The 20826-nt window shown below is 45.7% G+C and overlaps 1 protein-coding gene and 2 pseudogenes across 6 annotated transcripts in view; 1 reads left to right on the top strand and 2 right to left on the bottom strand.

Moving 5' to 3' along the window:
* Positions 1–20826, bottom strand: part of LOC133759570 (mediator of RNA polymerase II transcription subunit 18) — a 187565-nt gene that overhangs the window by 129698 nt on the left and 37041 nt on the right. The gene's annotated exons all lie outside the window — the stretch shown is intronic.
* LOC133760481 (large ribosomal subunit protein uL13m-like) lies at positions 168–11332 on the bottom strand (annotated as a pseudogene).
* LOC133760480 (large ribosomal subunit protein eL15-like) lies at positions 16790–17389 on the top strand (annotated as a pseudogene).

The raw sequence follows: 20826 nt of genomic DNA, 5'->3' as shown, positions 1-20826 counted from the left end.
GCTATTGCAATTTCCTGTTGAAATAGTCCTTCCTGACCTATCTTCCCAAGCATTTAGCACCTGCAACAGGTGACAAACCAGAGACATTGTTTTGAACCAGAGACATTGTTTCATGCTGTGCTTAGGTTAGAGAAACTCCCCAGGAAGAAGTTTCAGTCACCTCATCATTATTTTCTGCAGTTTTCATTCTCCTGTAGCAGATAATCTTTAAGGGGAGACCATACTCTTGGGGAAGCCCGTTTCTTCTTGTGTGTACTCATCAAGGTGTCTAGGTACTTTTTGTGGTCGCGGAAGCTCTTGCACTTAATCCTTAAGGATATCTTCTGGAATATTCTCATATGGAAAAAGTTGCCTTATTGTTCTGTGAGGGTTTTGGGGCAGCATGTCATAAATAGCCAATTTTATGGTTGCCACTGGATCCTTCTGGTGAAGTTCAGTACGAGTTACTCTTCTAAACCTACCTGGGTAACTGCTATGTGAGGATTACATTTTTTGTTCCTGTTTGTTTCTAACAAATGCTCTGTGTCTTGTGTTCATTATGACAGCATGGCTGCCACAGCCACTCAGTTGAAGGTATATATGTTTATGTAATCCATGAAGTTTCACTGATGTTATAGCAGCCAATTTGCCAGGGGTCTGAATTTTTCCGTCTAACAGTTACCACACTTGAGCAAAAGTGACCAATTGCTGGAGCGCCCTAGAGAAACTGGGTGTGTTTATCAGGCAGGCAGTTCATTCTCAAATAAATTTTAAACATTTTAAAAAGGGGCAGATGTTGTGGTGCAATTTGTAACACCTGCATCCTGTTTCAAATATCTGGTTTGAGTCCCAGCTCCTCTGCTTCTGATCCGGCTTCCTGCTAATGCATCTTGGGAGGCAGCAGATAATGACTCAAGTGCTTGGGCCCCTGCCACCCATGTGGGAGACCCAGATAAAGTTCCAGGGCCCTGGCTTCCACTTGGCCCAGCCTGGCTATTGGGCCACTTGGGGGATAAACCAGTAGATGGAAGGTTCTCTCTCTCCCTCTCTGTTTCTTCTCTGTCACTCTACCTTTCAAGTAAATGAAAATAAATAAAACTAAATATTTTTTAATTTAAAAAAGAAATTCTTTGCAAAATGTACATCATTTCACACACCTTTTGTGCCCTATAACATACAATACTCCACCACATAGGTAATTATCACAAACAATGTTAAGTAAAAGAGGATAAACCAAAGGAATTCATACAAATGATTTCACATATATAAAATACCAAACAGGCAAAAATGCTCTCTTAAATGCCAGCAGCTACCCTTCAGGGTTGGAAAACAACATCTGGAAGGAGATAAGAGGTTTTGGGGGTGCTGGTTATATAGGTGCCTTCAGTTTATAAAAACTCAATTGAGATATGTCTATTTTTTACATAATTTCTAAAAGATTTATTTATTTATATGAAAGAGCTACAGAGAGAAAGAGAGAGAGAGAGAGAAAGAGAGAGAGTCTTCCATCTGCTGGTTCACTCCCCAAATAGCCACAATAGCCAGTACTTTGCCAATCTGAAGCCAGAAGCCAGAAGCCAGGTCTCTCATACCAGTGGAGGGGCCTAAGGACTTGGGCGATCTTCTACTGCTTTCCCAGGCCATAGCAGAGAGCTGGATCAGAAGTGGAGCAGCCGGGACTCCAACTGATGTCCACGTAGGATGCTGGCACAGCAGGCAGCAGCTTTACCTGCTACGCCACAGCATCGGTCCCTCCCACATAATTTTTTAAATGAGAAGTGGCTTTGATTAGGCCTCTCTTGACTTCTGAGATACTACTTAACAGTAAGGGCTATTTACAACAATATATCTGGAATTGGGGCTCATGGGTACTTATCAGTGCATAATATTAAGAGCATAAGCTTTTTTTTTTTTTTAAGATTTATTTATTTATTTGAGAGGCAGTTACAGAGGGAGGGAGAGACAGAGAGGTCTTCCATCCACTGGTTCACTCCCCAGATGGCCACAAAAGCCTGAGCTGAGCTGATCTGAAGCCAAGAGCCAGAAGCCAGGAGGTTCTTCTGGGTCTCCCACATGGGTGCAGTGGCCCAAACACTTGGGCCATCTTCCACTGCTTTCCCAGGTCATTAGCAGAGAGCTGGATTGGAAAAGGAGCAGCTGGGACATGAACCAGTGCCCATAGAAGATGCTGGCATCCCAGGCAGAAGCTTAACCCCACAGTGCCAGCCTCCAAGAGCATGGGCTTTGACAAAAGAAAAGTATTCTGCTGGGGCTTGCGTTGTGACTAAGAGAGTTAAACCGCTGCCTTGGTGCCAGCATCCCATATGGGTGCCAGTTCCAGTCCTGGCTGCTTCACTTTCAACCCAGCCCCCTGCTGGTGCACCTGGGGAGGCAGCAGAAGATGGTCCAAGTCCTTGGGCCCCTGTCACTCAAGTGGGAGACCCAGAAGAGGCTCCTGGCTCCTGGCTTCAGCCTGGCCCCACTGTGGTCGTTGTGGCCATTTGGGGAGCAAACCAGTAGATGGAAGATCTCTGTCTCTCTTCTCTCCTCTGTCTCTGTAACCCTGTCTTTCAAATACATAAATAAATCTTCCCCACTCTCCCCAAAATGAGAAGGGGCCAGTGATGTGGCACAGCAGATTAATCTGCTGCCTATAGCATTGGCATCCCATATGGGCGCAGGTTTGAGTTCCAGCTGCTCGACTTATGATCCAGCTCTTTGCTAATGGCTTGGGAAAGCAGCAGAGGATGGCCCAAGTGCTTGGGCCCCTGTACTCACATGGGAGATCCGGAAGAAGCTCCTGGCTCCTAGGTTTGAATCAGCCCAGCTCTGTCTATTGCAGCCATTTGGGGAGTGAACCAGCAGATGGAAGATATTTCTTCTTCTGTCTCCATCTCCCTCTCTGTCACTCTGCCTTTCTCAATTTCTCATTATATAATAGGAAACATACTAGTACCTAATGTATAGGGTGGTGTGAGAATTAAAGTGCCTATCAGATGCTCAGAAAACCATTGTTGTGATGGGTCACATTAGTTTTTTCTTTTTGCTTTTTTTTTTTTTTTGAGCTTCCATTTTTTTCAACAATGAACATGGACACAGGATATAGGTACGAGAATGTTCCTTATAGCACTGCTTGAAATAGAGGAGAAAAAAATAGAGACAATCTAAATATCTGTTGATGGTATATTTCAAGCACATAATATGGATAGACATCACGGCATGGTGGTAAAAATGCTGCTTGGAACACCTCCATCCCATATCACAGTGCTGGTTTGATTCCCAGCTACTCTACTTCCAACCTAGCTTCCTGGTGTTGTAGGGGTGGCCCCTCATGAGACTTGGTCCACGTTCTTGTCTCCACTGAGAAAGAATTCAGAAAGAGACATAGATAACGATGAGCAGAGAAGACTTATTTAAAGCAAAAGCACACTCTCAAAGGAATAAGTTTGAGCAAGCAGGAGAGAGAATGAGCTACAATTAACAAGTGTAGGCCATTCTTTTAGATGACCTGGAGGCACAGGGGGAGGTATCTGGGGTATGGCTAAATTGAATAGTCAAAGTGAGTAGAGTTTGGGCAAAGCTTAAGTACTTCCCATTTCCATGCCCTTTTTTTGAACTACTGTAAGTGTTTTGGCATCAGGTGAATGTTAGGATCAAGAGTGTCAGCCATGGCAATTTTATTATAATAAAATCATTAAAGGAGCTAGCATTATGGTATAGCAGGTGCAGAGCAGGTGCTGTGGCACCAGCATCCCATATAGGTGCTAGTTCCACTTCAAATCCAGCTCCTTGTTAATGTGCCTGGGAAAGCAGCAGAAGATGGCCTAAGTGTTGGGGCCCTTGTACCCATGTGGAAGACCTGGAAGATGCTCCTGGCTTCAGTCTGGCCCAGCCCTGGCCATAGCAGCCATTTGCGGAGTGAACCAGGAGTGAAAGACTGTGTCTCTCCCTTTCTCTGTGACTCTGCCTTTTAAATAAAAAAAAATCTTTAAAAAATTATAACAACCTAAATGTTATTGTGGGAACACAGCCTGTAGCCATACTAGATATGTCTAGCTGGCACTGGTTCTAAGTTTGCAACATTGTGGAACTTACAGTCTCTGCTCCAGGGAAGGAGGGAGTGGTTTGGGCAGTGTATGGAAGGGGGGGTTGGGCAGTGCACAGAAAGGTGAGTTTGGGTAGTGCATAGAGAAGGAGCTTGGATGGAACAGATTGAGCTGCCATGCAGGCTGGCTGGGGTTGTCACACAGGTCAGTTGGGGCTGTGTACAGTCAGCTGGGGCTGTCACAGGGATCAGCTGGGGTTGCCGGCCGGGCAGGGCAACAGAGCAGTGTTATCAAATCTTGGCTTGAAATAGATTTGCTCTGGTTCCCTCCTGCCTACCTAACTGGGAGGCAGCAAGTGATTTCTAAAGTGCCTGAGGCCCTGCTACCCATGTGGGAGACCTGGATGGAATCCCAGGCTCCTGACTTCAGCCTGGTTCAGCTCTGGCTGTTGCAGGTATTTGGGGAGTGAACCAAAGAATGGAAGATCTCTCTCCCTCTCTTTTTCCTTGTCTCCCTCTCTGTTGCTCTTTATTTCTAGTAGTAGATGAAAAAAAAATGCTGCAAAACAGTTGAAATGAATGAACTAAAGCTATAGATATTGACATGGATAAAACAGAATGTTGAAGAAAAACAAGTTGCAGAACATTATATGCAACTTGATTCTATGTATATACAAACTTCAGTATGCCAAAAAACACCATGTACTGTTTAAAGAATCATACATACATACATGCATACATAAATAACAAAGATGTAAAATCAGATATGGATATAAAACATTCAGCAAGAGACAGGCATTGTGGTGCAGTGAACTGAGCTGCCACTTGGGATGCCCACATCCCATACTGGAGTGTCAGTTCCAGTCCCAGCTACTCTGTTGCCAGTCTAGTTCCCTGCTAATGTTCCTGGGAAGTAGTGGATGATGGCTCATAGCAGCCTCAGATGGAGTTCCTGGCTCCTGGCTTCAACCTGGCCAGAACTGACTGTTTTAGTCATTTGGAGAGTGAACCAACAGATGGAGGATCTCTCTCTCTCTTTCTCTCTCTCTCTCTCTCTCTCTCTCTCTCTCTCTCTCTCTGTCTCCCTCTCCCTCTTCCTGTCACTCTGCTTTCAAATAAATAAATAAATAGATTTTAAAAGTGCAAGCAAGCATTTACTTTTTAAAAAGATTTATTTATTTGAAAGGCAGAACAATAGAGACACAGAGAGACAGAGAGCAAGGTGTTCCATCAGCTGGTTTACTTCCCAAATGGCTGTGTCATCTAGGACTGAGCCAAGCTGAACCAAGGAGCTAGGAGCTTCTTCCAGGTCTCCCACATGGCACTTGGGTCATCCTCAGCTTCCTCCCAGGCCATTGGCAGGGGCCTGGATTAGAAATGAAGCAGCTGGGACATGAAACAGTGTCCATATGGGATGCTGGCGTCACAGTCGCGGTGGCTTTGTCTGCTATGCCACAACACCACCCTCCACCCCCGCCCAACAAGCATTTGCTTCCGAGGAGAAAAAGGGGAATGGATGAAATGAGGGCTACAGTGGGGCTTAAAAACATATCTCTGTATTTTATTCCTGGGAAATATTTTAAGAAAATAAGGTAAAATATTGAGGTTTGAAAAAGTTGGTGAAAAGTACTTGGGTGTTATGTAAGCATTTTTTAAAAATAGCTTTATTTACTTATTTGAGAGGTAGAGTTACAGACTGAGAGAGAGAGAGAGACAGAAAAAGAGGTCTTCCATCTTCTGGTTCACTCCACGAAATGGTCTCAATGGCCAGAGCTGCACCAATCTGAAGCCAGGAGCCAGAAGCTTCTTCCCAGCCTCCCACGTGGGTGCAGGGGTCCCAGCACTTGGACCATCTTCCACTGCTTTTCCAGGCCATAAGCAGACAGCTGGATCGGGAGAGGAGCAGCCAAGATACAAACCGGATGCTGGTGCCGCAGGCGGAGGCCCAGCCCACTACGCCACAGCGCTGGCCTCCAGGCGTCTTCATTTTTCTATTTGCTTGAAATAGTTCTGTATACTAAAAAGAATCTGGGGGCAGGGGTGGATATTTGGTCTAGTGATTAATACATGTCTCCTACAAGGAAGTACATGGAATTCATGCCAAACTCCAGCTTCCTGCTAATGCAAACCCTGGGAGGCAGTGGTAATGACTCAAGTAATTGGGTTCCTTCCATCCATGTGGGAGACCTGGATTGAGTTCCCAGTTCCCAGTTTTGCTTCAAACATTTATAGACTGAACCAGCAGATAAGATCAGTCCTTCTCTCTCAAATAAAATAATTTTCTAAAAAATTTTATTTATTTGAAAGGCTGAGTCTGGGACTCAAATGGGCACTCTGACATGAGATCCGGCATCGAAGGTGGTGGCTTAACCTGCCATGCCACAAAGCTGGCCCAAAGAAAACAACTTTTAGAAAATCAGCCTTGGCATCAGTTCTGTGGCATAGCAGGTTAAGCTGCCATCTGCAGTGCTGGCATCCCATATGGGCAGCGGTGGAGTTCCAGCTGTTCCATTTCTGATTCAGTGCCCTGCTAATGTGCCTGGGAAAGCAGCAGAAGATAACCCAAGTCCTTAGACCCCTGTGCCCATATGGAAGACCCAGAGGAAGCTCCTGGCCCCTGGCTTTGGCCTGACAGCCCCCACTGTTGCTGCCATTTGGGGAGTAAACTAGCAGAGGGAAGAATCTCTCTTTCTCTCTGGCTGTTCCTCTCTCTGTAACTCTGCCTTTCAAAAAAAAAATCTTTAAAAAAGAAAGAAAATCAGCTTAAGCCCTCCTGCATACAGAATACTTTACCTTTTTCTGCTAAGGAAAAACAATTCATTTGTATCAACATCTGTGTGATGCCTTCCTGAAATCAGTGGCTTTGGCAGGTTTTGGTTTTAATCAGATATTTTGTTTTGTTTTAAATAGAGTAAATCCCACTTTTTTGGTGTCCAGTTCTATGAGTGACCTATGTATACATTGTGTAACCACCCCATAATCTAGGTAAGAAGTTTATTCATCCTAAAATACTCCCTCCTCACTAACTTTTATAATTAGCTCTCCTCCTAACCCAGCCCATGGCAGCTGCTGATCTGTTTTCTGTTGCTGTCATTTAGTTTTCCCCAAAAGTCGTAAATGGAATCAGAGTGAGTGAGTCTGGCTGCTTTCACGTAGAGTAATGCACTTGAGATCCGGCCATGCTGCTCACGCCTGCATCTGTTGTTTGCTCCTTGTTACTACTGAAGAATATTCCAGTGATGGTGCACCATTGTCTTTCCTCTCACCAGGCTCGCACCGGAATTGTTTCCAGTTTTTTCAGCTGTGAATTAGATTGACAAAACATTCATGTATAGATTTTTGTCTAAACATAAGTTTTTATATGTCTTGGGCAAATACACAGGACTCAGATTGCTGAGCTGTATGGTATGTGTGTCCGACAGCATTGAGAGAAGATGTTTTCCCAATTGTGTACCATTTAGCGTTTCCAGCAGCAGTGTAGGAGTGCTCCGTTGCGCTGCACGCTTGTCAGCATTTAGGATTGCCTTTTTTCCCCTTTAGTTTCTTAGTTATTCTCAGTCATTCTAATAGGTATGTAGTGATGTCTCAGTAAAATGTGCATTTCCCCAGTGACTAATAAAATTGAACATCTTGGGGCCGGCGTTGTGGTGCAGTGGGTAAAGCTGCTGCTTGCAGCGCCAGCATCCTGTATGGGCACCAGTTCAAGTCCTGGCTGTTCTTCTTCCAATCCAGCTCTCTTCTATGGCCTGGGAAAGCAGTAGAAGATGGTTCAAGTGCTTGGGCCCCTGAACCCATGTGGGAGACCCCGAAGAAGCTCCAGGCAACTGGCTGCAGATGGATGCAACTCCAGCCATTGTGGCCATTTGGGGAGTGAACCAGTGGATGGAAGACCTCTCTCTTTGTCTCTCCCTCTCTCTGTCTATAACTCTTTCTCTCAAATAAATAAATCTTTTTTTTTAATTGAGCTCTTTCTATGTACTTTTTTTGCTATCTGTTTTTCTCTTTCAATGTAGTATCTGTGTTAGTCTTGTGCCCACTCTTCTACTGGGTTGTTTGTTCTTATTTTTAAGTTCTGAGGGTTTTTTTAAAAATTATTTTATTTATTTCACAGATAGAGTTAGACAGTGAGAGAGAGAGACAGAGAGAAAGGTCTTCCTTCCATTGTTTTACACCCCCCCCAACCCGGGATGGCCGCTACGGCTCATGCTGCACTGATCCGAAGCCAGGAGCCAGGTGCTTCCTCCTGGTCTCCCATGCAGGTGCAGGGGCCCAAACACTTGGGCCATCCTCCACTGCTCTCCCGGGCCACAGCAGAGAGCTGGACTGGAAGAGGAGCAACCAGGACTAGAACCTGGCGCCCATATGGGATGCCAACGCCGCAGGTGGAGGATTAACCAAGTGAGCCACAGTGCCAGCCCCTGAGGGTTCTTTATATATTCTGGATACAAGATATTTCTTTTTTCTTTTTTTTTTTTTTTTTTTTGACAGGCAGAGTGGATAGTGAGAGAGAAAGGTCTTCCTTTTTGCCTTTTGGCCCTCCAATGGCCGCCGTGGCCGGCACACTGTGGCCGGTGCGCTGTGGCCAGTGCACCGCACTGATCTGAAGCCAGGAGCCAGGTGCTTCTCCTGGTCTCCCATGCGGGTGCTGGGCCCAAGGACTTGGGCCATCCTCCACTGCCTTCCCGGGCCATAGCAGAGAGCTGACTTGGAAGAGGGGCAACTGGGATAGAATCCGGCACCCCAACCGGGACTAGAACCCGGTGTGCTGGCGCCACAAGGCGGAGGATTAGCCTGTTGAACCACGGCGCTGGCACAAGATATTTCTCAGATATTTGATTTGCAAATATTTTTCCAATGTGTGGATTGCCTTTTCGTTTTCTTCATAGACTCAAAGATCAGAATTTTAAATTTTTGATCAAGTCCAAGTTTTCCATTATATTTTCTTTTGTGGATCCTGTCACATCTAGGAAATCTTTGCCTAATCCAAGATCATAGAAGTTTCCCTGTATGGGTGGGCGTTTGGCTGAATGGTTGAGATGCCAAATAGGACATAAATATCTCACATCAGAGGACCTTGGGTTCTATCCCTGCCTCTGGCTCTGCTAACACAGACCCCAGGAAGAAACAGTAATGGCTCAGGCAGCTGGGTTCCTGCCATCCACATGAGAGTCCTGGACTGAGTTCCCCTCGCCTCTACACTTACCCCCCACCCCACTGCTGGCATTTGGGAGTAAACCAGCAGATGGGAATGCTCTCTCTCTCTCTCTCTCTGTCTTGGTCTCTCTCAAAACAGTTTTTTTTTTTTTGCCTCCAAATTTTATTTTGGAAATTACAACTTTAGATAGCCATTTACTTATTTTTTTAAAGTTTTGTTCATACCTATTTATTTGAAAGGCAAAGAAAGAGAGAGAGATCATCTATCTACTGGTTCACTCCCCAAACGTTCACAACAGCTGGGGCTGTGCCAGGAACTCAGACTCAGTCTGGGTCTTCCTCAGGAGCGGCAGGAACCCAAGTACTTGGGCCATCATGTACTGCCTCCCAGGGTGCACGTCCGCCGGAAGCTGGATCACAAGCAGAGCAGGGATGTGAACCCAGGCCCTTCGACATGGGATGCAGGCACCCCAAGCAGCAATTTAATTACTGCACCAGAATGCCAACCACAAAGTACCATTTGTTATTTTAAAGGATATGCATATACTTTTATGGCCATAGTCTATACCTGGAAGAATATACAAGCTTTCCTCTGGGTTGGGAAAACAGTGTGACTTGGGATACACAAGTGTGTTTGAGAGAGTGACTTTTACTGGGTTTGCTTTTATGCTATTTATATATTACTGTCCCTTGAAAGACAACAACAAAATAGGAAATTCTTTAAAAAGCTCAGAAACTCAAAAAGTGTTGGGAAGCACTGAAATATTCCACCAACAGTTTGAAATCACTTTGATTGGGGTGGGCACTTAGCACAGCATTAAGCTGCTGCTTGGGATGCCCAGCCCCACATGGGAGTGCCTGGTTCACGTCCCAGGCTCTTCTGTTTCCAATCCAACTTCCTTCTCATGTACACCCTGGGAGGCAGCAGATGATGGCTCACATACTTGGGTTCCTGTCACCCACATGAGAGACCAAGATTGAGTTTCAGGCTCCTGACTTTGGCCTGGCCCAGCCCTGGTTGTTGCAAGCATTTGGGGAGGAAACCAACAGATAGGGTAATCTCTGTCTATCTCTCTGTGTCTCTCCAATTAAAAAACAAAAACAAATTAAAATCAAACATTGCTGAAAAACAAATTAAAATGCAAAGGTTGCTGAACTGACTGATTTCACTACGGTTTCGAATCCTTCACGGCTGAGCTGAGCAAGTCTCCACTAGCCAGGAGTTCTCACTGGACTGAAAACCCAGAAGTCAAATTAACTGGCAAAGGATTACTGGGGCCAATCAGATAACAACATGCTAATGAATGGATGTGAATACCTGAAGTTTCCTCACTATAGCTTTCAACACGCAGAATTTAGAGAAGAGACTTAGCACTGCTGCCACCTGCAGGTCACACCTCTCAATATCAGGTTCACAGAAATAATTGAGAGAGTCCTTTCAACTGAGTCCCTCTGTGAGGCTCTGGATTGGAGAGAGTGACTTATAAATGTCTCCTCTTTCCCCATCAGTCATCACGCTGCCACCAACTCAAACTGGTAACATGGATTCCTAAAAGCAGGGACTGTGGGATTCGATTGTTTGGGTTTCAATCCTTTAAAACAAACAAACAAACAAACAAAAAAAACCAGTGGATGAAAGACTTTTCTCTCTGGTTCCCCCTCTGTCTGTAACTCTGCCTTTCAAATAAATGAATTAAATCTTAAAAAAAAAAAAAAAAGAAAAAAAAGAAACAAAGATTTATCTGTTTATTCCATTTGGGTCTTCCACATGATTGGCAGGGGCCCAAGCACTTGGGCCATCTCTGCTGCTCTTCCCAGACCATTAGCAGGGAACTTAATTGGAAGTGAAGCAGCCAGGACAGGAACCAGTAGCGCCCATATGGGATGTGGGTGTCACAGGAGGCAGCTTTGCCTGCAACGCCACAGTGCTGGTCCCTCAATCCTGTCTTTCCCTTGAATGACCAGGTACCTGTTCTGTATCTCGTTTCCCTCATCCATAAGATGAGATGACAACAGCAGCTCCTTGATGGAGGTGTTGTGAAGACTGAAAGAGCTCAGGTAAAGTGCTTTCCACAATGCATAGCACACAGTGAGTGCGCAGCAAACCTGATACACACTTGTAGATGTTAGGCCGAGCTTCAGAGCCTCCCCCATCCTAAACTGACAGTCTAACCTTGGCACATCTACTGGGCAAAGAACTTTAGCATGTGGCTCCGCCATTTATGACTCCTAACCTTGGGCAAGTGTCTTAGCCTTCCTGAACCTTACTTGACCTTACAGATAGTTTGGGAATTACATGAGATCATCTGCGTAAAGCACCAAGACAGCGCTTGGCATGGAGTAGACAGTGAATCAATGGAATGATGACGAAGTGGTGATTAACCCAGGAGTTATTATCAAGTATAACTAAAGGGTAAACTGCACAGGTTACAAACAGGCAGGGCACAGGTAATCACTAACTTACAGATATTTTTATTTGGGCTACAATGTTTTCATTTTAAAAATTACTTGCCAGCATGAAAAACAAATGTCACATTTAAGTCCCCAATTTTTAACTTCTCATAAAAATGTGAAGATCTGACATTCTACCACACCTCATCCACCAGGAAGCTGGAGTATGTATCAAGGACACCTAACTTCGAATGAAGTGCAGCAATGCTCCCTGAAGAAGTGATGTTAAGCTGAGACACAGAAGTTGAGTGTGGGTTGCACCTGTAAAGAGACAGTAGACAGGATCGATGTGGCAGAGTGTTAAGTCAGCTGCTTGCAACACTGGCATCCCTTATCAGAGTGTCAGTTCGAGTCCCAGTTACTCTGCTTCTGATCTGGCTTCCTGCCAGTGCACCTGGGAAGGCAATGGAGGGTGGCCCAAGGACTTAGGCCCCTGCCACCCATGTGGGAGACCAGGAAGTAGTTCCCGGCTCCTGGCTTCAGCTTGACCCAGACCTGGCTTTTGTTACCATTTGGGGAGTAAACTAGCAGAGGAAAGATCTCCTCTCTATCTCTCAAATAAGTAAATCGGTTTTTTTTTTTTTTTTTTTTTTTTTTTTTTTTTTTACTTTTTGACAGGCAGAGTGGCTAGTGAGAGAGAGAGGCAGAGAGAAAGGTCTTCCTTTTGCCATTGGTTCACCCTCCAATGGCCGCTGCGGCTGGCGCGCTGCGGCCGGCGCACCACGCTGTTCCGAAGGCAGGAGCCAGGTGCTTCCTCCTGGTCTCCCATGGGGTGCAGGACCCAACCACTTGGGCCATCCTTACTGCACTCCTGGGCCACAGCAGAGAGCTGGCCTGGAAGAGTGGCAACCGGGACAGAATCCGGCGCCCCAACCGGGACTAGAACCCGGTGTGCCGGCGCCACTAGGCAGAGGATTAGCCTGTTGAGCCATGGCGCCGGCCAGTAAATCATTTTTTAAAGAAGAGAGACATTGGGTAATGCTCCAAGCAGAGGGATTGCTGTGTTTAAAATTCTTAAGTCAGGGAGATTAGGGGCTCTAGGAAACTTCAGGGTAGCTGAGTTACCAGAGCCCCGTGAGCAAGAGGGTCGGGAGAAGATGAGAGTCTAGTTGGTACCTTAAAAATTTTGATTTTTGGGGGAGCCAGTGATGTGGTGTAGTGGGTTAAGCCACTATATGGGATGCCAGCATCCTGCATGGGTGCCAGCTCGAGTCGCTGCCATTCCACTTCTGACCTTGCTAATGCCCCTGGGAAAGCAGTGGAAGATAGCCCAAGTCCTTGGGCCCCTGCACCCATACAGGATATCCAGATGAAGCTCCTGGCTCTTGGCTTTGGCCAGGCTTTACCTGCTCTGCCATAGTGCCAGCCCCAACATTTGGAATTTTAATCTTTTTCCAGGTCAGTAATATGTGATACATTTTTGATACTGGACAGTAACTGCCAGCCACAGTCCCCAGTTATAGTCAGCTAGCAATCATTACATAAACCTAGGCTACTGTGTACTATGTGGCCAGCATGGGTGTTGTGTTTTCTGTTTTTACATTCCATGAGATATTCAACATTTTTTATTAGGCTAGGCTTTGTCTTAGATGTTTTTGTTCAGCTGTAGGCTAAAGTAAGTGTTCTGAGCACCTTTATGATTTTTTTAAAAAGATTTATTTAAGAAAGGCAGAATTAGAGAGAAAGAGAGGGGGAGGGGAGACAGAGAAAGAGAGATCTTTCATCTGCTGATTCACTCCCCAAATGATTGCAATGGCCAGAGCTGGGCTGGTCTGAAGTCAGGAGCCAGGAACTTCTTCTGCATCTCCCATGTGGGTGGTGGGACCGCAAGCACTTGGGCCATCTTCTGCTGCTTTCCCAGCCCATTAGCAGGTAGCTGCATCAGAAGTGAAGCAGGTGGGACTCGAACCAGCGCTCATATGAGATGCTGGGACTGCAGGTGGCAGCTTTACCTCCTGTGCCACAATCTAGCCCCCACCCCCTTTTTATTTTAAAAGATCTATTTATTTATTTGAAAGACAAAGTTACTGAGAGAGGGTGAGACAGAGAGACCTGAGCACGTTTAAACTAGGCTAAGCTAAGCTATGATATTTGGTAGACTAGGTTTCAAATGCATTTTCAACTCATGACATTTTCCATTTATGATGGGTTTATTGGGGTGTAACCCATAGCATGGCAAGGAGCTTCTGTATTTGGATAATAGCTGAGAGGTAGCCAACTGGTGTAAAACAACAACTGAGGAGCTAGACAAAGTCACAAGGGAAAGGGGTCAGGGGTCAACAATGAGCAGCTGAGAAAGAAAAGTGCAAACTCAGGACAGGCTCTCTACCTAGAAACCCTGGGCATGTGCAGGAGCCGTGTGGGTGAGGTGCGGTGAAGGGCGGATGTTATGGGAACCACGATGAACTGGTCACTGGGGTGAATGTCTAATGTTCATTTTAATAGTGGGGAAATGAGAAGAATAAAGATTTGGCCAAGGACATATCACAAACAAGACACAGAGCCAGACTCACAATTCCTATCTCTAGTTTGTTGTTCCTCCCACTATATTTGTTTTCTCAAGATGAGTAAACTCAGCACTGATACTTTGTTGTCAATAATAAAAATGATGATAATTCTCATTTACTGAGAGCTTGCTAGATGTTAGGCTCTGTGTTTATGTATATTACTGTCTCATTTCTTCACTCAGTTAACAAACTTGGTCCACCCAAAACATTGTGTACCAAAGAGACACAAGAATGAGTGAAAAAGACACCATGTTTTGGGAATTTGTGATCCAGAAAGGAAGTGAATAGTTTAAAAAGTAATTACACAGAGTAATTGGCAGGTGCTACAGGGATCCAACCAACCACGGGTGGCAGAGGAAGCATTCTGGAAGAAGTGGCAGCAGGCTGAGGAAGCAGGAGGACTAAACGAGGTGAACCATGAGGGAGGCAGACCCAGGCAGAGGGCACTGCAGACAATGGCCCTATTCTCACAATCGCCTCATGACACAGGTGCTGCTACATCCCCTTCTCACAGATGAGAAAACGGAGGCTTGGATGGATGGACTGATCCACTAGACAGCGCCAGACCTGGGATGTAAGCCCAAATCTGCCTTGATCCAAGTTTGTTCTCTTATCTGCTAAGCTAGATCTGTTAGTTTGCCCTTTCTTTCCAAGGGCCATGTTAGTAGAATAGAATATTAATTGAGATGTCTGCAATGCAGGAAGTGGAAATCGTGGCTTACCAACTGTGCAAGCATGCCTGTGTCATGGCTGGCTGTCAATTTTGGAATGAGAACTATTTAGTGACACAGCTGTTGCACTAATATCTGAATGGGCATTCAGTTCAATCTAATGTGATTCAACAGATATGTACTAAGTGCCTACTAAGTGCCAGATGTGGTGCCAGGTGCTGCCAGAGTTCCAGGGATGATGAGACAGGTCCCTAAGTACTAGACTAAAGATCCTGTTAATCACTAGCAAGTTAAAATAAATAAACAGATAATAAAGCTGTAACCCAGGCAGCTAGAAACTGTAGGCAATTTATAATAGCTATGTGTTCTAAACATTAACCGTGTGGCAAGCACTGCACGAAATACCTTAAAGACAAATAAATGATCATGACCATGACAGAAAATTAAACGCGCTTACTGTGAGCTCTGCATTAAACCATTTACATGTATTAACTCCCACAGCTCTCGTCCCTTGTGTTCCTTTTATAATGCTTATATCATAGTATTAGTGATACTAATATTTCCCATTTTTCAGGTAAGGAAACTGAGTTCAGAGGTTTTTGTCTGAGATTCCAGACCTGGTATACAGAAGAATGAGAGTTCCAGTCCAGGTCTCCTTGGTCCAAAGTTTGGACTGTAGGCCACTGTGCCACACCACCTCTGCAAGGAAAGTCAGTTTGTCCAAGTCCCTTGGGTGGGGCGGCACTGTTGTGCAGCAGGTTAAGCAGCTGCTCCACTTTTGATCCAGCTCCTTGCTAATGCTCCTAGGAAAGCAGAGGAAGGAGGCCCAAGTGCTTGGAGTCCTGCCACCCCTGGGGAATACGAGGATGGAGTTCCAGGTTCCTGACTTTGGCCTGGCATAGTCCCTGCCATTGTGGCCAAATTGGGAGTGAACCAGCAGATGGGAGATCTTTCTTTCTCTGTCTCTCCCTCTCTGTAATTCTGCCTTCCAAATAAATAAATGTTAGAAAAAAAAAAAAAAAAACATCGTGGGGAATGTGGTATGAACTGTGTAGCCAGATACACAGCCAGAAAGGAAAAATAAATATTGCTGCTTTTAAAACCCTCCAGTGAACTGAGGAATCAGAAAGAAAAAAAGAAGTCAGAACAGGGCCTGGCACTGTGGAATAGCCAGTAAAGCTGCCACCTGCAGTGCCTGCATCCAATGTGGGCTCTGGTTTGAGTGCTGCTCCATTTCTGATCAGCACCCTGCTAATGTACCTGGGGAAGCTCAGAGAATGGCTCAAATCCTCGAGCCCCTGCATGCACATGGGAGACCAGAAGCTCCAGGCCCCTGGCTTTGGATTGGCTTAGCTCTGGCCGCTGCCACCATTTGGGGAGTGAACCAGCAGATGGAAAACCTCTCTCTCGCTTGCTCTTTCTTCTCTCTCTCTCTTTCTCTCTCTCTCTGCCTCTGCATCTCTGTAACTCTGTCTTTCAAATAAATAAATAAATAAAAATTTTAAAAGATTTATTTTATTTATTTGAAAGACAGAGTTACAGAGTTTATTTATTTTAACTTGCTAGTGATTAACAGGATCTTTAGTCTAGTAGAGGTAGAGGCAGAGAGAGAGGTCTTCCATCCGCTGGTTCACTCCACAGATGGCTGCAACAGCCAGAGCTGCGCCAATCCGAAGCCAGGAGCCAGGAGCTTCCTCTGGGTCTCCCACATGGGTGCAGGGGCCCAAGGACTTGGGCCATCTTCCACTGCTATTCCAGGCCATAGCAGAGAGTTGGATCAGAAGAGGAGCAGCCGGGACTAGAACCAGAGCCCATATGGGATGCTGGCGCTTCAGGCCAGGGCTTTAACCCACTGCGCCACAGCGCCTGCCCCTAAATATTTTTTTTTAAAGTCAGAACAGCACATCTAGTAACTAGATGCAAGTTAATCTCTAAAACAGAGAGCCCCTTTCTGTCTGCCGGCAGCCATCAGGTAAGCCAGGATGGGTGCAAACAAGTACCTCCAGGAGCTATGGAGAAAGAAGCAGCCGGATGTTTTCTCATGAGGGTCTGCTGCTGGCAGTACCGCCAGCTCTCCACGCTGCACCCCCACCCCCCAGCCTGACAAGGCACACAGACTGGGCTACAAGGCCAAACAAGGTAATGTCATCTACAGCATTCGTGTGTGCCGTGGTGGTCACAGGAGCCCAGTTCTGAAGGGTGCAATCTACCGCAAGCCTGTCCATCATGGTGTTAACCAGCTAAAGTGTGCAAGAAGCCTTCAGTCTGTTGCCAAGGAACGAGCTGGGCACCACTGTGGAGCTCTGAGAGTCCTGAATTCTTATTGGGTTGGTGAAGATTCCACAAACAAATTCTTTGAGGTTATCCTCATTGATTCATTCCATAAAGCCATCAGAAGAAATCTTGACATCCAAGGGATCACCAAACCAGTCCACAAGCGCAGGGTAATGTGTGGGCTGACATCTGCAGTCTGCAAGAGTCACGGCCTTGGAAGGGGTCACAAGTTCCACCACACTATTGGTGGTTCTCGCCGTGCAGCCTGGAGAAGGTGCAGTACCCCGCAGCTGCACCGATACTGCTAACTCAAGTAATGTTTGTAAAATTCATAACTAATAAACCATTTAGGACAGTCAAAAACAAAAACAAAAACAGCCCTCCTGTATATACTACTGTTTTCTTTTCCTTTTCAAAGAGATAGAAAGGCAAGTTTCCATCCACTGGTTCACTCCCCAAATGCCTACAATGTCTGGGACATAACCGGGACTGAACTGCGGCCACACCCAGGAGCCAGGAACTCCATCCAGGTCTCTCACGTGGGTGGCAGGAACCCAGTTATTTGAACCATCACCTGCTGCCCTTCCAGGGTCTGCATTGGAGGGAAGCTGGAATGGAGAGCTGAAGACACAGAAGGCAGGACTTGAATCCAGGCACTCCATCTGACCGGATACAGGCATTTTTTGGTTTTCTTTTTAAAGATGTATTTATTTTATTTGAAAGGCAGAGTTATGGGGGGGAGGAGAGACAGAGAGAGAGAGAGGAGACAGAGAGATCTTTCATCTGCTGGTTCACTCCTCCAATGGCCACAACAGCCAGGGCTGGGTCAGGCCAAAGCCAGGATACAGGAGCTTCATCTGGGTCTCCCATGTGGTTGCCAGGGCCTAAGCACTTGGGCCATCCTCTGGTGCTTTCCCAGGCCATTAGCAGGGAGCTGGATTGGAAGTAGAGCAGCTAGGACTTGAACTGGTGCCCATATGGGATGCCAGTGTTGCAGGCAGCGGCTTCACCCACTGTGAAGTACCAGTCCAAGGGATACAGGCTGGTGTCTCAACAGCTAGGATAAACACCCACCTCTGGAAAACAATTTTTTAAAATTACCTTTAGGATTTATTTATTTGAAAGGCAGAGTGACGGGGGAGAGACAGAGAGATCTTCCATTCACAGGTTCACTCTCCAAATGCCTGCAACTGCCAGGTCTCGGCCAGGCTGAAGCTAGGAGCCAGGAACTCCATCCTGGTCTCACACATGAGTGACAGGGCCCCAAGTACTTGAGCCGTCTTCTTCTGCCTTCCCAGGCACATTACGGGTGCCAGCATCAGGCGGCTTCACTCACTGTGCCACAAAGCTGGACTCTCTGGGAGTATCTTTAAATTTACTTAGTAACTAAACCACAGAATCTTTTGTTTCAAAATACACTTCTTTTAGTTCTTATTTTAAATCCACATGGGAAAGAAAATAGTCAAATGTCAATCAAACAAGTGACTCCATTAAAAATGGGTCCAAGCTGGGCTATGCATTATAAACTGGGAGAGAACTCCCCAGCAGGAGGCAGCCATCGGCCTGGGGCCTTTGGGAAATCCTGTCTCCATGCTTACTTGTGCTGTGGGCAGGGAGGGATGTGCTCTGTCCCAGATGATCAGATGTGGCAGGAGGTGACATCTGTGTGGCTAAGGAAGTGATGAGAATTGACTCTGTGACACCTGGACCGGAAAGATCAAACATATGGATGTTTGTGTTTCTATCTGCTTGTTGACCCTTTGTCTCAACCTCAAAAACCAAAAAGTAGCATTCACGGAGTGCCTCCTTCTATATACTATATTATGGTCTTAACAATTCACTTGATACTATACAACCTGGTACTCAGGGAGGTAGAAATTCTATCTCAGCAACTGTAACAAATTACTTCCTATAACACCAAAATTCCATTCTGAGAACAGTAAGGACAGCTTTCACTCATTCAGTACACACCACACCTGGCACTGGGTGGGGGCACTTCGTGTGTGTTACTTCATTTCATCTTTATGACAACCCTGTGACAGAAGGATTCCCCATTTCCCAGAAAAAGAAATAGACAGGAGGTTAGGCAACTTCCCAAGATCATATGATTAGCCAATAGCATCTAACTGTGCATTTTGCATCACCAATTACTGTAAATTTCGTGAGAGCGAGGACTGTGTCTTATCTCTGTATTCTAAATCCCTAACACCATGCTTGCCACAGAGTAAAGAGAATTCAGTAAATAGTTTTGAATGAATGAGTGTAAGAACAAACATTATTTCCCAAGGTAAGTGGTATACCCGTAATTGGGATTTGGGTCTCTTGTCTTGAAGCCCTGTGTGCTTTCCATAATCACATATTGCCTTGCCTAAGTCAGCATCCTGATCAACCACTCACATGCCTCTCCCACTCGGAAACTTCTACTGCAACATTTCCACATCAGTATATTACAGTGATTCTTTTTCTAGGTCTTTATCTCACAGAAATACTATTGCAAGTACATAAGAATATCCACTATTGGTATTTCAGGAAAAATATGAAAAAAAATCTATCAATAGAGGGATGATTAAATTCACATTCAGGGGCTGGTGCTGTGGCATAGCAGGTAAAGCCGCCGCCTGCAGCCATATGGGCGCCGGTTCGAGTCCCAGCTGCTCCACTTCTGATCCAGCTCTCTGCTATGGCCTGGGAAAGCAGTAGAAGACAGCCAAGCCCTTGGGCTCCTGCACCCACCTGGGAGACCCAGAAGAAGCTCCTGGCTCCTGGCTTTGGATCAGTGCAGTTCTGGCCGTTGCGGCCAGTTGGGGAGTGAACCAACTGATGGAAGACCTCTTTCTCTCTCTCTCTGCCTCTCCTTCTCTCTCTGTGTAGACTCTGACTTTCAAGTAAATAAATAAATCTTTAAAAAAATTTATATCCATTCTCTAGAAATCATATAACTTCAAAAACAGTAAGGTGGATCTACTATTGATGTAGAAGAACGATCACACGATTAGATTATGTGCAGTGAGCAGGTTTAGTATGCAGCAGTGTGTACATAATCATGACCTCAACACTGACTGCACTCTTCAAAGAGCATCACATTTATTACCACATTACCTTACATTTATTACCACCTACAATACTGCTTGTTGAAGGCTTGCAATGCACTTAGATCTGTGCTAAGCATTTTGATTTGAGAAATGTAAAACTGTGGGGAAAAATGTGTCTCTTGGGGCGGATGTTTTAGTTAATACACCATTTGCTTGCATCCCATATGGGAGTGTCTGGGTCAAGTCTTGGCTCCAGTCCCAATTCTAGCTTCTTGCTAATGTGCACCCTGGAAGACAGCAGTGGAGGCTCAGATGGTTGGGTCCCTGACACCCACATGAGAGACTGGTTTGAGTTCTCAGCTCCTAGCTTTTGTCTGGCTCAGCTCTGGCTATTGTGGTCATTTGGGGAGTGAACTAGTGGATAGGAAATTTGTCTGTCTCTGTTTCTCTCTCTCTCTCTCTCTGCCTTTCAAATAAAGTTGATAAATATTTCTAAAATCTGTCTCTTTTTAAATTTTTTTTTATTTGACAGGTAGAGTTATAGACAGAGAGAGACAGAGAGAAAGGTCTTCCATCTGTGGTTCACTCCCCAATTGGCCACAACAGCCGGAGCTGTGCCAATCCAAAGCCAGGAGCCAGGAGCTTCCTCTGCGTCTCCCATGGGGGTGCAGGGGCCCAAGGACTTGGCCATCTTCTACTGCTTTCCCAGGCCA

Source organism: Lepus europaeus, chromosome 5 (assembly GCF_033115175.1).
Source record: "Lepus europaeus isolate LE1 chromosome 5, mLepTim1.pri, whole genome shotgun sequence".
In the NCBI taxonomy this organism is placed as follows: domain Eukaryota; kingdom Metazoa; phylum Chordata; class Mammalia; order Lagomorpha; family Leporidae; genus Lepus; species Lepus europaeus.
Note: the sequence above shows the minus strand (reverse complement) of the source record. Positions and strands in the feature narration are given on the sequence as shown.